Source organism: Ixodes scapularis, unplaced genomic scaffold (genome assembly GCF_016920785.2).
Source record: "Ixodes scapularis isolate PalLabHiFi unplaced genomic scaffold, ASM1692078v2 PGA_scaffold11__112_contigs__length_91849675, whole genome shotgun sequence".
NCBI lineage: Eukaryota > Metazoa > Arthropoda > Arachnida > Ixodida > Ixodidae > Ixodes > Ixodes scapularis.
The window spans coordinates 88638464-88656957 of record NW_024609837.1 but is presented as its reverse complement, the minus strand read 5'-3'; the positions used below and the strand labels follow the sequence as shown (position 1 = coordinate 88656957).

Below are 18494 nucleotides of genomic sequence, written 5' to 3'. Positions count from 1 at the left end.
TTACTAATTGTTTTATTATGCACCCGCAAACAAGTCGGCGCTAACCATTTCTTTGTGCGAAATACACAGTAGCCTCCAAGACCCCAAAATGCCGCAGAAATCTACCAGTGGACTCTGTTCATTTTGACCAGTCGCCTCACGAGCCTCAATTGATGTCAGGCTCTACGTCACGCAAAGATTGGCTTTTTTTCGCGGTCTAGGGCGTCGTGGTCATAGGTCCCGGTCTGATTTCTGCTGGATCTGTTAAACTAATTTTTGGGCACGCGAGCGCAACTTTGGGTTAAAACTGCCTCAACCTTAACTGGAATACGCAAGAATATTTTTTATTTCGGTAAAGTGAAGCTCCAAATCGTCTTATGGTTTCTTTAACTGGTCTATTGCAAATTATGCATTAGCTTGGTTATATAGAGTGTACTGGACGGCGTCAGCGGATATTCACAGCCACGGAGCCCATGTGCCGTTGTGACGCTCCGGGAAAGACCTCGCATCCGTTTCGTAGACGTTTTCGGGGTCCACGGCAGTCGTGGCGTAGTCTTCTAGTCTCTTCAAAAGTTGGCGCAAAATCTGCGGAAGTTTAAAAATCAAGTTCCACTAAATTTTACGCGTTACGTACGACCTGAATGAGTGATTCCCCGGATAACACAGTTTTTTGGGATAAAATTTGGTTTTCATATAAAAGGTAAAGGCCCTAAAAAATGCAAAAGAAACTAACAAAGGTTGAGCCAAACTTCCTCTTGTTTTGGCTAGAGTCTGGGTCTCTAAGCCCTAAATCGCCACACAAGTGCCTTTACTTTTGATTTTTCAGTTTTTCTTGAGGCCACTTTGAGCCTAATTGCTAGTGTTGTGCGACTATTCGAATTCTTATTAGTAGTTCCAAATACTACGCTATTCAATATTGGTTTTAGAGATGAACCGTGATATTGGTTCTTTTCGAATTATTGATTGCGGCGGGTTAGCCCCATTGAGTGCGCTTCTCACCGGGCCCATATGCACTACGGAAAAGCAATACCCGCCGAGCTCACGGCCTTGGCGGCTATTATTCCCCCGTAGTGCTCGGTGAGGAGCGCACTGGACGGCGCTAACCCATCGCGATTGTGCAAAAGTCCAATACAGGATACTTCAACAATCGCGAGGGGACACGATTCCGACGTAAGTCGTGCGGCGGCCCGCTACCGCCCTTTTTTAGAGCGCAGCTCTTAGGCGCGCGTCTCCGGCTTCAGCGGCGTCGCCGTCGTCGTAACCGCGCGGTGCATTATGCGACCCGTGATGTCACTGATGACATCCCCAGTCACGATGACGATGACGTCACTGAGGACGTCATCAGTGATGATAACATCATCACGATGACGTTACTGATGACGTCATCACAATGACGTCAATGTCATCGTCACATGACCCCCGTGAGGTCACGTGACCCTCGTGAGGCGACGGCTCGCCGCTCGGAGGGAGCAGTAGCAGACGGGATGAGGACGTGAGGAGGAGGGAGGAAGGGTATACCTTCCCCTCAGTACCCTTCCCTCCTCCTCCTCAAGAACTACGCTCTAATTCGGCGTTACAGGGCTTTCATTTTTTTCCGTAAACGGCTTTCATTTTTTTTTTTTTTTGCCGGAAGGTCGTGAAATTTTGCCCGTGTCCTCCACGGGGATCTTAAGCATGCTCATCTCGTGGGTCCGGACAGCCACTCACAAACTCTGTTGGCTGTCGGTCAATCGCTCAAGGCCTCCGCTTCTCTTCAGGTCCCCAAAACGGGAAAGGGAAGGTCTATGTTCGACATCTTACCCAAATAGATCCGAGCGACTCCAATGGGTCTTGTCACGTGATAACACAGATAGAGCGACGCTGGACGCGGTAAGGTTTTCGAACGCAAAGGTACAAAATCCTTACCCGGGAGTAATATCGAGTAAATTTTGGAACACGGCCCAGGATACCAGGGCCCGACAAAACAGATGGACAGCATTGGCAGGTGGCGTGTGACGTCAAGCCTGACGAACACCGACGTCCCAAACAAGCGGGGGAAGCGAGGAGGAAAATCGAGATGTTGGCTCGGTGGTGTTCAGACGTTGGACTGCCGGACTGCTGGACGCTTTTTTTCACGATTTGTGCCGGAGTCGCTCCCCCTTACGATTTCTGATGTGCCCTGTTTGGACAGGCCTTTAGGCTGCGATTTCTTGATAACCTGGGCACATCATTCGTTATCGTTTTTTTTTAGCCATGATTAATATTGAAGAAAAAATAATTGCGATAATATTTAATATTAATATTAATAATATTTAATAGTAATAAATCTCATCGTTCATAAATGCCATAGTTCATAATTATAGTTATAATAAAATTGACTGAGCTTGAAAGTGGCCAAGTGAAAGGTTTCGAACAGCTGCACGAGTTCAGTTAAATTTTCGTTTAGGCATTGTACAGGGTAGTGAACGACTTGGAGAAACTATGCGATATCGATTCGAAAGTATTCGCTGAGAACCACTATTCGCGTCGAATTCGCTTCGAACTCAAAATTCACTATACGCACATGACTACTAATTGACAAATAAGGCCGCATTTAGGCTACACTCTTTCCTCTGTTCGTACTTTACATATTTGGATTAAGTTTGGCACTTTGGATTTTACGTGGCGAGCGAGAGAAAAGGCGTACAAACGTAAAAGAAAGGTACACTGGCACTGGCACTAACTAACGCCTTTAAGGAAAACTAGAATAGGCCCAAGTTAGGACCCCTGCACCGCCATGGCTCGTGCCAAGCTGGGCGTTTCTCTGCCGTGGTACCTGGGTACTGCTCTGAACTAAAAAAAGGACAACGCACCGGCGGAAACAACGATTGTGTCATTATAAACGGTCCAGACTGCGAGAAGAATTCGATCACTAACGATGACGTATCGCACAGGCTTTCTTCTAGGTGGCACTGGCCGAACACGTCCGCCAGAAGCCCTATTGTTAAACGGTGACTGAGACCGATACTTACTTCTGGATGTTCCGCAGCGAGGTTGTTCAACTCGCAAGGATCCGCCACCACGTCGAACAAGTAAGGCGGGCTCGATGGTTTTACGTTGTCCTTCGCTAGGTTGCACTCTCCGCATCGCACTGTCGCCCTCCGTCTCCAACCAGCTGGAAATTCAAGGTCAACGGTACGGTAGAGACGACGTAACACGTCAGCTGCCCTTGACCGCTTCGTCAGGAAGTCCAGGTCGTTGACAGGACGCCGTCGTCCGGTCGTCTTAAAGCGATGATCGAAGGATCCATTGTGGTACGTGCCGAGCACAACCTTGTGGTTCTTGTACCGGAGGGAAGACGTGTTGAGGACCGGGTCGATGTTGAGGAGCATTTCTTCGCGAGGTGACTTGGTGCCCTCCGAGAGCGCCTTCCACATGTCGAAACCATCCTGCTCGCCAAGGTGGGACAAATTTCCACCTGCAACGGACAAACGGTTTGTTAGCAGGTCGCCCGAAGTCAAGGTGCCCCCGAAAGGTGCCTCCAACCGGCGTGTTTGCGCTCTAAAGCCGCGATCCCACTGTTCATACATTGTACAGAAGTCAGACTGTAGACACTGTCGGAGACGCGTTTCTTCCTTGTATGAAGGTCCCGACACATTGGTTACACAAAAACCTTCTGCGGACGTGTTCGAAGTGCACAAATGTACTACGCCTACATGGTTCGAGCATCCTTAAAGGGCAACTGCGCTTCATTTTTGATATTTAGAAAACTATGTAGCCCTCTTCAGTATCATATAGGAAGACCCCATGTCAAATATTACGATCTAATTCCGTCTATATATTTAATAAACTGGCCAGCAAACCTTCAAGCGAGCCAAGTCGCCGAAATCTGCCAACTCTAGCGTGCGGCGCGAGGCGCAATCACCAGCGCAGTCAATGCCACGGAGATGGAGCGACCAACGTTGAGCCACTACGTCAGAGGCATGCATACGTCATTCTCACGTTTTGTTTGTTTTTACTTCTCAGAGCGAAATTGAACGATGACGTCATGAGTTTCTCCTCCCGGTGTTGGCTGACCGGGCGTTCACGTGATCACCGTAACACAGATGCGCCTGGGATGCGCTGCCCTGCGCGCTTATCGGTCTGTTTCTCCGCTCCTTTTCTCCTCTTTCGTCTTCTCCCCTTCCCCCTCGCCCCCGGGCCATCACCGTCCACGCCATGCGAAGCGACCTGCTCGCGTCCCGTGTCCTGTCCCTCGCCCCCCCCCCCCCCCCTTCCCTCCCCGAACGTCACAAGACCACGTGGTTCGACGTGACGTGCCATGACTCTGACGACCCGAGACCAATGTTGCCTGACGCAACCGAAGTTTCGGTTTCGGTATCTGCTGATGTTTAAATTAGGATTACACAAATATTATTCCACATTTCGCGAATCCGAAGACGTAGAGTTGTTTAGTAGCGCTTTGTGAATGTGAATCACATGGAAGCCCAAATTTTTCGGAATTGAGCGGAGTTGCCGTTTAAAGCGTGCACCGGAGATAATGAAGCGTTTTCGAAACCCCATTGAACAAATGATCGGTCGCCGCCATTCCTTGGGCACGAGGAGTGTGACTGGATCCGAGTCCACGTCGAACAATGACGCAGCCCTCGTGTCCAGTACACGCCCAGAGGATCCGATGAAACAATGACGAACCATTACCTCCGAGATCCCGAAGCGCGCCAACGCGCGCTTCTCCGTCCGGATCCATTTGTGCGGAGAGAGCGTAAAGGCTCTGATTAAAGGCTCTGTTATACTCCGACGTAACGCGTGCGCGCGTGCGAGCGCGTCACAGCGACGCCACGTCGGCGAAAACCCGACGCTCTATACTCCGGCGTCTTGGCGTAACCGACGCGACCGGCGGCGTTCGACGCAGCATAACCGCCTCGGCACCAAAATGGAGCATGCCGTATTCCGCGCCGGCCGCGTCAGCGACGCCGGACCAGGATGCATCACGCGCTGGCTCCCAGTAGCCCTCGCGCGGGCAGCGCGGCGAATACGAGCAAAGCAGACGACAGGAGCACCACTCCGTATGGCGTCATGTTTGAAGAATCGGACTCGGTCGTCGAGAATCTGATCGAGGGAATTCGTCCTCACCCGTGTGTCTACGACACGAGGAAGCTTGAGTACCGTAGACCGTGCGCTTGACAAAGATGTACCGTATGTACATTGACCGCCTACGCTTGCGGCGCAGGTGGTGCACCAACAGTGCAAGCGCGAGTTTTCGTCGTGCAAGGTACGTCGACGCCTTCGCTCGAACTTGGCGCCCAAGAAGCGCGAGCATTTTTGTCTGCTATTTGAAACAAAAAGGAACCGGAAGTGGCGCACTCTCACAGGAAACGTGCCCTCGTAGCCAGATTCCGCGCATGCGCCGCGCTGGCGACCCACCGACGCGCGCCGCGGGAGTCGCCAGGGCCGCCGGAGTATACACCAACTCATGTTTACAAACAAACCGGAGCGCCCCTAGCGGACGCCGCCGGCGCCGCGCATGCGCGGTGGATGGTGGGCAAGAAGCCCGCCGTCGCCCATAAACAAACCATTGAATTGCGTTGTTGTCGGCGTCGGTGAAAGTCCCCGTGCTCTTTTTCGCGTTGGAATTGTTGATTTTACGTCCTCCTAACAATGCCTGACTACTTGAGCGGCTTCAGCAAAACTATCGAGGCAAAACTTTGCGTGAATAATGTTACGTGGGGCGATTCATTTCACGTGGACGCCGCAGAATGGGCGCTAAAGCCTGACTCCCACGATGAGATTCCGCTCGCTATTTTCAGTCGCGACGTCGCTCGGACTGCAAAAGCGTGGGCCGTAGCTGAGATGGTGGATATCGATACTGAAAACCGCAAGTAGAATCGGGCATTACAAGTCGGTGATGGCCACTGGTAACAATGATCAACAACTTCTTGTATCTGTTTACACTTAGCCGACTTACCCCAACCAACCTTCAAACATGTTTTTGAGGCCTGCACTTAGTTCTTATCGCAATTGCCGGGTCAACGTTTGGTTTACGGGCCGCTGTCGTTTGAACGAACTGACGACAAAAAGCAGCCAAGTTTGAAAGAGCAGACGACAGTTCGAACGCACGAGCAATGGAGTACGGGCAAGAAGCACCGCGTCCCGCGTCAGCAAACCATTCGAATGTCACGTTGTCGGCGTCTGTGTGAGTCTGCATACTTTTTTTCGCGTTGGAATTGTCGATTCTACGTCGTCATCGCAATGTCTTACCACTTCAATCGCCTGAGCGAAATTATCAAGGCTCGTTACGCCGCTTAACTTTCCGTAAATAATTTGAAGTGCGGCGATTCATTCGCATGAACGCTGCAGAATGGACGCCAAAACCATGATGAAATTCTTGTAGCTATTTTCGGTCGCGACGTCGCTCGTGCTGCAAAAGTGTAGAAGGTAGCGGCGATGATCGACGTCGATACTGAAAATCGGAAGCGGGAACAGACCAAGCGTAACAAGTAGGCGATGGCCACCGGTACCAATAATTAACATCTTGTATCGACTGTTTACACCGAGCCTACGGTGTAAACAACTTTTGAGGCCTGCAATTACTTCTTATTGCAATCACCGGGTCAAAGTTTGGTCTACGGGCCGCTTTTGTTTGAACGAGCAGACGACAAAAAGCAGACAAGTTCGAAAGAGCAGACGAAAGTTCGAACGATCAGGCGGCCGTGTGAATTTGAAGAGGCACTGAATCCGTGGGTGGTCCGGACAACTTGGGGGTTTTCTCTCGTTCATGTTGGAACAAAGCAAATACATCTGGCGACCACAAATTGTGGCCCGCACACGCAATCGTAGTTCGATAGCGTCTGGTTTGCTCTTTTCACGGCTGCTATCCACGTTCTCGGAAGAACGGAGGGTGCAAAAACACATGAAAACTGATCTTCAAACCTTTCCAGACTCTCTTGGTAAAGCCCACATCGCAGCATTTTGACGAGAAGGCAGGTTTTTTGTCTCGTTTCTTCCGAAGGAACACAGGAATGCATGTCTGGCACGGCGGCTTCTGCCCACCGCCCCAGACCGGAAGTGCGTCCGGCGCGCCACCACCGCGGCGTGACGTAGGAGAGTTGAGTTGGTGTATAGAGAGGTCGAATTTTCGACGCGCGCGGCGTGACCGACGTGACGTAGCCGACTTCGGCCAGCGTTCGCTTGCGCGCGCGTTACGTCGGAGTATAACAGAGCCTTAAGGCTCTGTTAAGGCTCTGTTATACTCCGACGTAACGCGCGCGCAAGAGAACGCTGGCCGAAGTCGGCTACGTCACGTCAGTCACGCCGCGCGCGTCAAAAATTCGCCCACTCTAGACTCCGGCGGCCCTGGCGACTTCCGCGGCGCGCGTCGGTGGGCCGCCAGCGCGGCGCATGCGCAGAATCTGGCTACAAGGGGCGTTTCCTGCGAGAGTGCGCCATTTCCGGTTCCTTTTCGTTTCGAATAGCTGACGAGAATTCTCGCGCTTCTTGATCGCCGAGTTCGAGCGATGGCGTGGACGTACCTTGCACGACAAAAACTCGGGCTTGCACTGATGGTGCACCGCCTGCGCCGCAAGCGTAGGTGGTCAATGTACATCCGGTACATCTTTGACAAGCGCACGGTCTACGGTAGTCAGGCCTCCTCGAGTCGTAGACACTCGGGTGAGGACGAATTCCCTCGATCAGCTTCTCGACAACCCGAGACGTCCGATTCTTCAAACATGACGCCACACGGGGTGGTCCTCCCGTCGTCTGCTATTGGTCGTATTCGCCGCGAGGGCTACCGGGAGCCAGCGCGTGATGCATCCTGGTCCGACGTCGCTGGCGCGGCCGGCGCGGAATACGACATGCTCCATTTTGGCGTCGAGGCGGTCAGGCTGCGTCGAACGCCGCCGGTCGCGCCGGTTACGCCATGACGCCGGAGTGTAGAGCGTCGGGTTTTCGCCGACGTGACGTCGCTGTGACGCGCTCGCACGCGCGCACGCGTTACGTCGGAATGTAACAGAGCCTTTATACTCCGACGTAACGCGTTAGCGCGCGCGAGCGCGTCACAGCGACGTTACGTCGGCGAAAACCCGACGCTCTATACTCCGGCGTCGTGGCGTAACCGACGCGACCGGCGGCGTTCGACGCCGTCTGACCGCCTCGACGCCAAAATGGAGCATGCCGTATTCCGCGCCGGCCGCGCCGGCGACGCCGGATTAGGATGCATCACGCGCTGGCTCCCGGCAGCCCTCGCGCGGGCAGCGCGGCGAATACGAGCAATAGCAGACGACGGGAGTACTACTGCGTGTGGCGCCATGTTCGAAGAATCCGACTCGGTCGTGGAGAAGCTCATCGAGAGAATTCGTCCTCACCCGTGTGTCTACGACACAAGGAAGCTTGAGTACCGTAGACCGTGCGCTTGTCAAAGATGTACCGTATGTACATTGACCGCCTACGCTTGCGGCGCAGGCGGCGCACCAACAGTGCAAGCGCGAGTTTTCGTCGGGCAAGGTACGTCCACGCCATCGCTCGAACTCGGCGCTCAAGAAGCGCGAGAATTCTCGCCTGCTATTCGAAACGAAAAGGAACCGGAAATGGCGCACTCTCGCAGGAAACGCGCCCTCGTAGCCAGATTCTGCGCATGCGCCGCGCTGGCGGCTCACCGACGCGCGCCGCTCATGTTTACAAGCAAACCGGAGCGCCCCTAGCGGACGCCACCGGCGCCGCGCAAGCGAGGTGGATGGTGGGCAAGAAGCCCGCCGTCGCCCATAAACAAACCATTGAATTGCGTTGTTGTCGGCGTCGGTGGGAGTCCCCGTGCTCTTTTTCGCGTTGAAATTCTTGATTCTACGTCCTCCTAACAATGTCTGACTACTTGAGCGGCTTCAGCAAAACTATCGAGGTAAAACTTTGCGTGAATAATGTGACGTGCGGCGATTCATTTCACGTGGACGCCGCAGAATGGCCGCTAAAGCCTGACTCCCACGATAAGATTCTGCTCGCTATTTTAAGTCGCGACGTCGCTCGGACTGCAAAAGCGTGGACCGTAGCTGAGATGGTGGACATCGATACTGAAAACCGCAAGTAGAATCGGGCATTACAAGTCGGTGATGGCCACTGGTAACAATGATCAACAACTTCTTGTATCTGTTTACACTTAGCCGACTTACCCCAACCAAGCTTCAAACGTGTTTTGAGGCCTGCACTTAGTTCTTATCGCAATTACCGGGCCAACGTTTGGTTTACGGGCCGCTGTCGTTTGAACGAGCTGACGACAAAAAGCAGCCAAGTTTGAAAGAGCAGACGACAGTTCGAACGCACGCGCAATGGAGTACGGGCAAGAAGCGCCGCGTCCCGCGTCAACAAACCATTCGAATGTCACGTTGTAGGCGTCTGTGTGAGTCTGCATACTCTTTTTCCCGTTGGAGTTGTCGATTCTACGTCCTCATCGCAATGTCTTACCACTTGAATCGCCTGAGCGAAATTATCAAGGCTCGTTACGCCGCTAAACTTTCCGTAGATAATTTGACGAGCGGCGATTCATTCGCATGAACGCTGTAGAAATGGACGCCAAAACCATGAAGAGATTCTTGTAGCTATTTTCGGTCGCGACGTCGCTCGTGCTGCAAAAGTGTAAGAGGTAGCGGCAATGATCGACGTCGATATTGAAAATCGGAAGCGGGAACAGACCAAGCGTAACAAGTAGGTGATGGCCACCGGTACCAATAATTAACATCTTGTATCTACTGTTTACACCGAGCCTACTTAAGCCTTTTGAGGCCTGCAATTACTTCTTATTGCAATCACCGGGTCAAAGTTTGGTCTACGGGCCGCTTTTGTTTGAACGAGTAGACGACAAAAAGCAGACAACTTTGAAAGAGCAGACGAAAGTTCGAACGATCAGGCGGCCGTGTGAATTTGAAGACGCACTGAACCCGTGGGTGGTCCGGACAGCTTGGGGGTTTTCCCTCGTTCATGTTAGAACAAAGCGAATACATCTGGCGACCACAAATTGTGGCCAGCACACGCAATCGTAGTTCAACAGCGTCTGGTTTGCCTTTTTCACGGCTATCATCCACGTTCTCGGACGAACGGAGGGTGCATAAACACATGAAAACTGATCTCCGTACATTTCCAGACTCTCTTGGTACAGCCCCCATCGCAGCCTTTTGACGAGAAGGCAGGTCTTTTGTCTCGTTTCTTCCAAAGGAACACAGGAATGCATGTCTGGCACGGCGACTTCTGCCCACCGCCCCAGACCGGAGGTGCGTCCGGCGCGCCACCACCACGGCGTGACGTAGGAGGGTTGAGTTGGTGTATAGTTTTGATGAGTCACAGATGTGGCTAAACAAGAGCTACCCCTGCAGCTACGCCACTCTGGGCTCCTGACGCTGGCAGACGACCGGAATAAAATGGTGCCCGCTCATTTCATTTAGCGCTCTCTGGGCGGCACCATTTTGTTCCACCGCAGCGCCCTCTCCACACATCCGGGAAGTTCAGCGGGTTCGGCGGGGTAAAACGAGAGAGAGGGCACGCGCCCGACTCCGCTAGCAGACGACAAACCGGGAGGTTGCCGTTCTCCATCTTTGGGCTGTATCGGCGGGCTCTACCGAACATCGAACTCTCGCTCGTGGCTGCCGTTGTGAAGTGGTTCGCGTTCTTAGAATAGTTGTGGCTACTCCAAAATCAGCCTATAGCTCTCCGTTGTTCTATTTTGCTAAATGATCAACTAGCATATCTTTTTCCTGTTACTTAAATAGCAGTTGAGTCAGCCGGCAGTACTACGCTCAACTACTGCTTGTATTGCGGCAGGAGAGCACGTTTTATTTATCATTTCAGACTTCCACTTATGATCGCTAAAGGCCTACACCAGTACAAACTTTTGTATAGTAAGAAAAGGTACAGCAACCGGATTTACTTTTCACCAAAGAGACCGGCCAATCTGACACAGTTTTCCCTATTTTTTTTTTTATTTGCACGCAGGTAAGACCGCCATTGGACCCTGTGAGTGTTTTTACCTAGCATAATATTACACGACAACTGACATACCAAAATCTGCGCATCTGCGCTTGAAAGTTCCAAAATGACGCGATTTTAAACAGAGTTTGCACGCCAGCCGGACGCTAGCTACAGCCCACTCGGCGGAGCGGACGATATGCGGGGTGAGAGGGGGAGTGCATTTTTTTCTCTTTTGCCCTTTCTGCTATGACCCTAATGAATTTTTGACCTGCGCGGCGTGACTGACGTGACGTAGCCGACTTCGGCCAGCGTTCGCTTGCGCGCGCGTTACGTCGGAGTATAACAGAGCGTAAGCGTAAAAAAAGGAGGCGTCTCTCCGTGGGAAGGCGCTCTCAACCCAGCTATCCAATTCGTTGTCTCAGTGGTTTCAGTATGGAGAAGATTCCTTGAAAAAGTCGTGTTACGTCGAATTCCTGCAGCTTCTACTTAAACAAAATGTTGTGTTTTGTTGCAGAACGGTGAAAAGCTGCTCTGGCGAAGTAGATAGACAAGTTGTGATGCCTACTGAATTTGAAATTTTCATCTGGACATGGGGCGGCTAGCGCTACAAGCGCGCCTTTTGATATATTTGATTGCGCTCTGTACTGCGTATAAAACTCCAGAAGAAAAATGGCTATGTAGATAAAACAATCCGGATTTTCCTAAATAAAAATAATCATGCTGCACTTGTTTCTTTTTTTTTTTTTTTAACCTCCGCACGTTGTTTGGCGTAACTTTTTGAGCCTGAGCACAACGTTTGATGCTATCAAAGCGCAGCCCTCGTTTAGTCCTTTTAATTTTTTTTTTCGTTATTTATTACGCAATTTATGAGGGTCATATTGCTGTGTTTGCTTGTACTAGAAGGATTTTTAGACCGGGGTCACACGGCTTATGCATCATAGAAAAGACAGTCTGCAGATATCAGTCACTACGATACCTGTGGTTCAAATGTCGTGTGCCAAGGTTCTCCTTAAAGGCGTTGCCATGTAGCATTAAAAACACGGATCTTGTGGTGACTCTCGTTCGAATCTCTTTACAGACTGTCTTTTGTATGATTTATAATCAGTGTGACCCCGGTTTTAACCCGGCGTCACACTGCTTAAACATCATACAAAAGGCAGTCTGCAAACACGTGGTTCAAATGTCGCGTGCCAAGTTACTCCCTGAACCTATTGCCATGCGGCATTCGAAGTACTGATCTCGCGATGACTCGGGTTTGAATCTGTATGAGGACTGTCTTTTGTATGATATATAAGCAGAGTGCCCCCGGCTTTAGGTAAAAAATTACGCTGTGACTAGCGTTACGTCCGGACGGAGCACTGAAAAGCGTATACCTAACCCTCCCCTCCCCCCCCCCCCCCCCCCCCCCCCCGCCATCCTCTCTCTCTCCCCCGTGAACCTAGAGAAGGCGAAGATTTGGGCGTAACTTGGGTTACGTCGGACGTAACGCTAGACACTTCGAAAAAAAATTATGGCCGTGAGATACCACTGGCTCGCAATGATTTCGCCTCTTTTTTATAAACTTCGTAATGATTGTAGGTACTGATTCAAAAGGTAGGGCGTTATGTAGTAAACGTCTAGTTTTTGGCACGTACAGCACAAACCCCCGGATACCATTGTGCACCTTGTGATGTAACCTAATTGATATGCAATCAGGCAATCGGATCTCAAGGAAAATTAAGGTCGGTTCACACATACAGCGGAGCGCTAAGTTAGCGCTACGTGAGCGCTTGAAGGAGCGCTGATGTGGCGCTTCCTGGCGTGTGATGTAGCGCTCTGTTAGTGCTTCAGAAGCGCTTTGTAAGCGCTCTGTTAGCGCTCTCACGCCCCTTGTGCCGTGCTTGCTGTTGCGGAATAGCGCGTGCACGGCGACTCCTTGGTTGTTGTTTTCCCTTTGGCATTAAAAGAAGAGAAACTAACCGCTCATTCGCACTGGAAGCGGATCCGCGTTCGCAAAGCGGTTGCGAACGCAGTTGTATAAATATCCAGTACAATAGCACGCGCACTTGATGTCAGTGAGTGCGCGTGCAATTGCACTGAATCTTTATACAACCGTGTTCGCAACCGCTTTGCGAACGCGGATCCGCTTCCAGTGTGAATGAGCGGTAAAAGAGCCGCTCTCTAAGCAGATGGTCGGGAAGGCGACCCAAAGTCATGGAATCTGAGCGACTAATTGATTGGGTACGACATCATAGCTTTCAATTCGATATGTGTGAAGCTGGTTTCAAGGACACGCAGGTAAAAATAATGCCCTTCGAAAGAGATCTGTGTCTCGGTCCCTTAGCCCAGGAACAAGGTTCGCCGGGTACCCGTCGGTATCTCGGTGGCGAAAATTTCGTGCACCCAGAAGGCTCTTTTGGGCGTTAAGCCGTCCACACCGATATGCACTGATCGCGTATGTAAGAACATTTGTCGTATTTCTATTTCAGCATCCCACATGTCCGCCATGGTGCTGCTGATGCACACCCAACCACAGGAACCGAAACCGCAGTGCAACTGCTAATCCGCAGCACTACGGTACAAGAAGCGCTAATGACGCGCTAACACGGCGCTACTAAAGCGCTAACAAGGCGCTACTGGAGCGCTAACACGGCGCTATTGGAGCGCTAACAAGGCGCTACTAAAGCGCTAACCACGCGCTATATTAGAACGAAGTCACGCGCTGGAAGCGCCACATGAGCGCTCCTTGGAGCGCTCACGTAGTTCTAACTTAGCGCTTCACTGTATGTGTGCACTCTAAAAAAAGGGGTATCACCTTACATACACCCTTTCTCCCATATAATACACCCCAAAACTTCATTTCGACGTACAGTCGAACAGACGGTCGAACAGACGGCACCAAACTTTACGAGGGGCTTGATAACGGTGCGACATAACTTATTAAATTGCTAAAGTACGTATCAAAGACCAAAGAAAGAAGACACGGAGCTTCTGCAGTACGGCCAAGAAAACTCCGATAATCTTTTTCATAGTCATTAACACGTACATCAGCTATCTTAATAAGTTGTACCACACGGCTATCCAGCTCCTCGTAAACTTTGGGGCCGCCTGTTCGATTATGTGGCGCTGTACGTCGAATTGAAGTTTTGGGGTGCATTATATGGGACAAGGGGTGTACTAATACACCTTTTTTTCTGAGAGTGTGAACAGGCCTTAATTGTGGCTTATTTATAGATTCCAAACTTGTTCCTATCTGGTTTATTCGGCATTCCAACTTCCAACCTGCTTTATTTACAGATTCCAAGCCTCGAAGTTTTAGATCAGACACGATGTACTTCGCGATGTACTGTGTTCGAGCAGTTTCTTTTGATACGCTACCTTGTCTGTCAGTCACGCCTATGTTGACCCAGTGATGGCCATACAAATTTCTCTTTTACGATCATAAAAGTATTTGTGTCATGTTCATCTCTTGCTGGGCACGCTAGAAGGGGGCACTTCTATAGCAATGTCAAAATCGGTGCAGTTAACTTTTTGAGCACTCTTTGCTTTAGGTAAAACATCAATGTCAAGAGATTTTTGACAGTTACCAGCACTGCCACAGAAGACGAGCGCGTTGGCGGATATTGTCGTTGGTCGTCTGCAGGCATCTCTGCCTTTCCTCTGGCTTTCCCCCTCACCACGCTAAAACGTTGCGCATTCGCACTTGCGACCAATCGGCGCGGGGGGTGTCCGTCCTTAAATTGCAAACGCTCCCCATTGTTTGAAGTGGACGTCCCTCTCTACAATCCAGCTTCTCTTCGCAATTACAGCGATAGCTACGACACCCTGTCGAACCTTAAAGTAAAGATGGAGTGAGCCAATCAAGCCTGCCAAAAGTGAATTGTCACGAAACTTGTACTTTTTGTGCGTTTCCCATCACCACGGATAAACAAATCACGCAGAGAGAAAAAAACGCAGAACCATAACGTATTCACAGCGCGTGATTGGTTGGTCGCTTAGTTTGATACAGCAAACGCAAATAGATGACGTGAACCATGACGATGCAATTGTGCCGCTGCTTGATTGACTCCGAAGCGTCGTAGCGTCTCCTGCGTCGGTCTTAAAAAGAAATGAACTATAGACCTTTGCAAAAGTCGCCTTCTACGCGCTTCCATCTTTGTCTGCTGGGCTGTGGAACGCCTTCTGAGCATGCGCTGCTGCTCTGCTGTGTGGTATATCAGACCCTGCGTATGCGTTCACAGCTCAGTGACTCGGCATTTGTCTCCCGGGTGATAATCCATGGAAAGGTGGAAAGGTCTATAGGCGTTTGCGAGTAGTGCCTCTGGGCGCCGGCCATCTTGCTACTGGTGTCGTTAGATCGCACGATAGTCAGGCATTGCTGAGGCCGTGGGTACGCCTCAGCAATGCTTGACTATCAGACGATCTATACGCGCACCAGCAGCGAGATGGCGGCGCCCAAGGGGCCGTCTATAAGAGAGGTGACTCACCGGCAACCGAATAGAAGGTCGGCAACCAGTCCACGATGTGCATCATCTGGTCGGACACGCGACCGCTGCTCTCGAGGAGCGGGCTCCAGATGAAAGCGGGCACGCGGACCGCTCCCTCCCACAGGGTCTTCTTGGCGCCACGTAGGGGCCAGTTGAAGCCGCGGTTGGGAAACTCGATGATCGGTACAGCACCGTTGTCGCTCGAGAACACCACGATCGTGTTGTTGAGGACGCCCGCGCCCGAGAGCGCCTCCACGAGTCTGCCGAAGGCGTCGTCCATCGAGTCCACCATTCCTGCGCGGGTAACGTCAACACCTCAGAATGCACCCGGTAGCCTAACAAACATCCTGTCAGAGTGCCCCCGTACCCGACGGACACTAGAGCCGCAGTCACACTGCCCGTGCATCTTACAAGAGACAGAGTGTACAGACTGCAGACATGATGACTTAAGTATCTGCGGACATGCCTCACGCACGTTCAATGCATTCTGGCCTCGTAAATATGTATAGACCTTTTCTGTGTACTCTCGTCCCCAGCCACCTAATAGGCGTATCAGGTATGGGCAACGAAAAAATAATAAAACATTTCAACCAGCAAAAGAGTAAAAAAATAAAGGGGAGGCAAAACGAGAAAGTGTGACGGTTACGCTTATATCCTAAATGCCTTCTATTGGCGTGGCAAAGGCAAAACAATGTTTTCGCCCATACTGGAAGTGACGTCAATTTATTTATTTCATAATACTATCAGTCCCCCAGTGGGGACTATGATAGGAGTGAGTACAAAAAACAGTAGACAATATAATACACATGCAGAACACAATGACAAAAAATGAGGGACTATATGGCACCTAATACTCATATCAAAAGCACAAAGTACAGCAAAAATGATAACATGGGGTCTATTAGTTACATGGGAGACACTTTATAAAATCCAAAACAGTTTTGCATTTAATTCAAGATAGCGGCGCACTTGCAAAAAAGGTCTATACGTTTCGAGCATGTCCGCCGACAAACTTCTGTATGGACATTTGGAGAGGACCGTCATACAGGGAAGAATCTCAGACACTGTCTGCAGACTGTCTTTGGACGATGTATTAGAGGTGGGACCGCATCTTTCAAGGGACATCCCCAAAAGATTTTTCTGACTATTCGAGCGCAGCTTTCGAGCGCTCGTTTCCGGCTTGAGCGGCGTCGCCGTCGGCGTAACCGCGTGGTGCATTATGGGAAATGTCCCATAATGCACCGCGAGTGACCCTCGTGACGTCAAACGCGACGTCCCGAGTGACGTGACGAGGGTCCCGCGCGGTTCAAAATGGGACATTTCCCATAATGCACCGCGCGGGGAGGCGGAGGGAGAGGGGAGGGGGATGAGGAGAAGGGAAGGAGAGAAAGAGAAAGGAGGAAGAGGGGAGGAGAGGAGGGGAGCATCTTGAGGGTTGAGGGGAAAAGGAGGTGAAGGAGGAGAAGGGCGAGGACGAGGAAGAGGAGGGAGGAGGGGAGGAGGAGTAGCAGGGAGGATCAGGAGGATGGGTATACCCGCTCCTCAGTACCCTTCCCTCCACCTCCTCAAGAGCTGAGCTCTAATTCGGCGTGACAGGGTGTTGTAAACGTCTTTCATTTTTTTTAATATGTTGTCAGAAGTCTACCCAATCAACATTTTTGCTACAGAGTCGCGTATATTTTTAATGAAGCAGAAAAAAAAAGCTGCACGAAACCGAAACATGACCACGGAGTAATGGAGCGAGATGTCAACACCTCCTAGATAAGACAGCCGTGGTGCTTATAGAGATATCGTCATCAGGGAAGGCCAACGCTGGTCACAGATTGGGCACGATGATTTGCGTCAACGTTCGGCTCAAACTTGAGTCGAAGTTGAGCGCTCACGCAGCACTCATTTCCGACCGAACCTGTGCCCTGCGTCGGCATTCGCCCGTAACGCAGAAATATCAGCACTACGGCATCGCCTTCTAGGTGGTGTTGGACGTGTCCGCTAGAAAGGAGAGAAAATATAAAGGAGGGAGAGAGTTGATCAAGGTCACGTGACCACACTCAATAGCGTTCTTTTCATCTTTTTTGTTTTTCCTTCGTTTTCTGGTCGTGCGAATCAGACGACAGTTTGAACATTTAATGGGCAAGCACACTAGGGGAAACTCCTTGTTCGCAGTAATGCAGCCAGTGGACTGCAGATCAGGAAGTTTGCTGCCGATTCCCTGCCGCAAAGGCACTCCCCAGTCTAGAAGTCGGGCAGCACCACGCATTGGCAACATTCCCACCTAGTGAAGAAATCCTACGCACGCCTATTGAACACCAAGCACGCACATCGTACTCGACGTTTGCGCGCGTTTTAAGCTCTTACCGATTCGGGTTCGTAAGACGAGCGATGTCTTCAGCCAGGAGAAGGGGCGACGACCCGGCGACGTCTTCGTACGAATCAGCTGGTAGTCGGGCGTGTTGTAAGGAATAAATCCCTAATTGGTTGATTGGTAAAAAATGTCTTTCTTGAAGCCAGACAGATTCGCCGGTATCGCGTGTGACTGTCCTGAAGTGGAGGTCCCACGCCCGTCGTCCGCCTCCGTCGCTTCGTCCGCTTCGTCCAGCCGTCCAGCCCGCGACTCTCGCGATATGGCGCCATGTTGAGAATTACACAGAGAATGCACAGAAGGCTGCTAATATTCTGTGGAACTTTTTTTTTTAATCAAAGCAGTTCTTTGAAAAAATTACAAAAAATGAATTTTATTATTTTTTTAATATTGATTGTGTGCTTTCGATGACCTACGACCCTTATTATATTTAGTGGTTTTGTCTAAACGGCACGTGACCACAGAGAAAAAAGTAAGCTTAATTTAAACCGGCCAGGGTTCCTGATTTGGACACCTGGGGAAAAGGTCTGCGAGAAATCCGGCAGCCGTGATTGGCCAACACCCTGCTGGACCTTGGCGCCGGTCAATCATAGCCGCCGGATTCCTCGCCGACTTTTTCGCCAAGTGTCCAGATTAGGCTCCAGATCTCGATCGGTGGTTTTCGGGAGGAAAAAAAAAAAACGAATTTCGAACCGCAAGGTAGCTAGGCTGTCATATTTCACGTACAAATAAAGACCTTGGCGAGCAGAAATACCCTGTGAGTGTCCCACTAAAGGTACACC

General features: G+C 50.9%; 1 pseudogene; it reads right to left on the bottom strand.

Annotated features, from left to right (window-relative positions):
* Positions 1–435: 435 nt before the first annotated feature.
* Positions 436–18494, bottom strand: part of LOC8028456 — a 51589-nt pseudogene continuing 33530 nt past the window's right edge.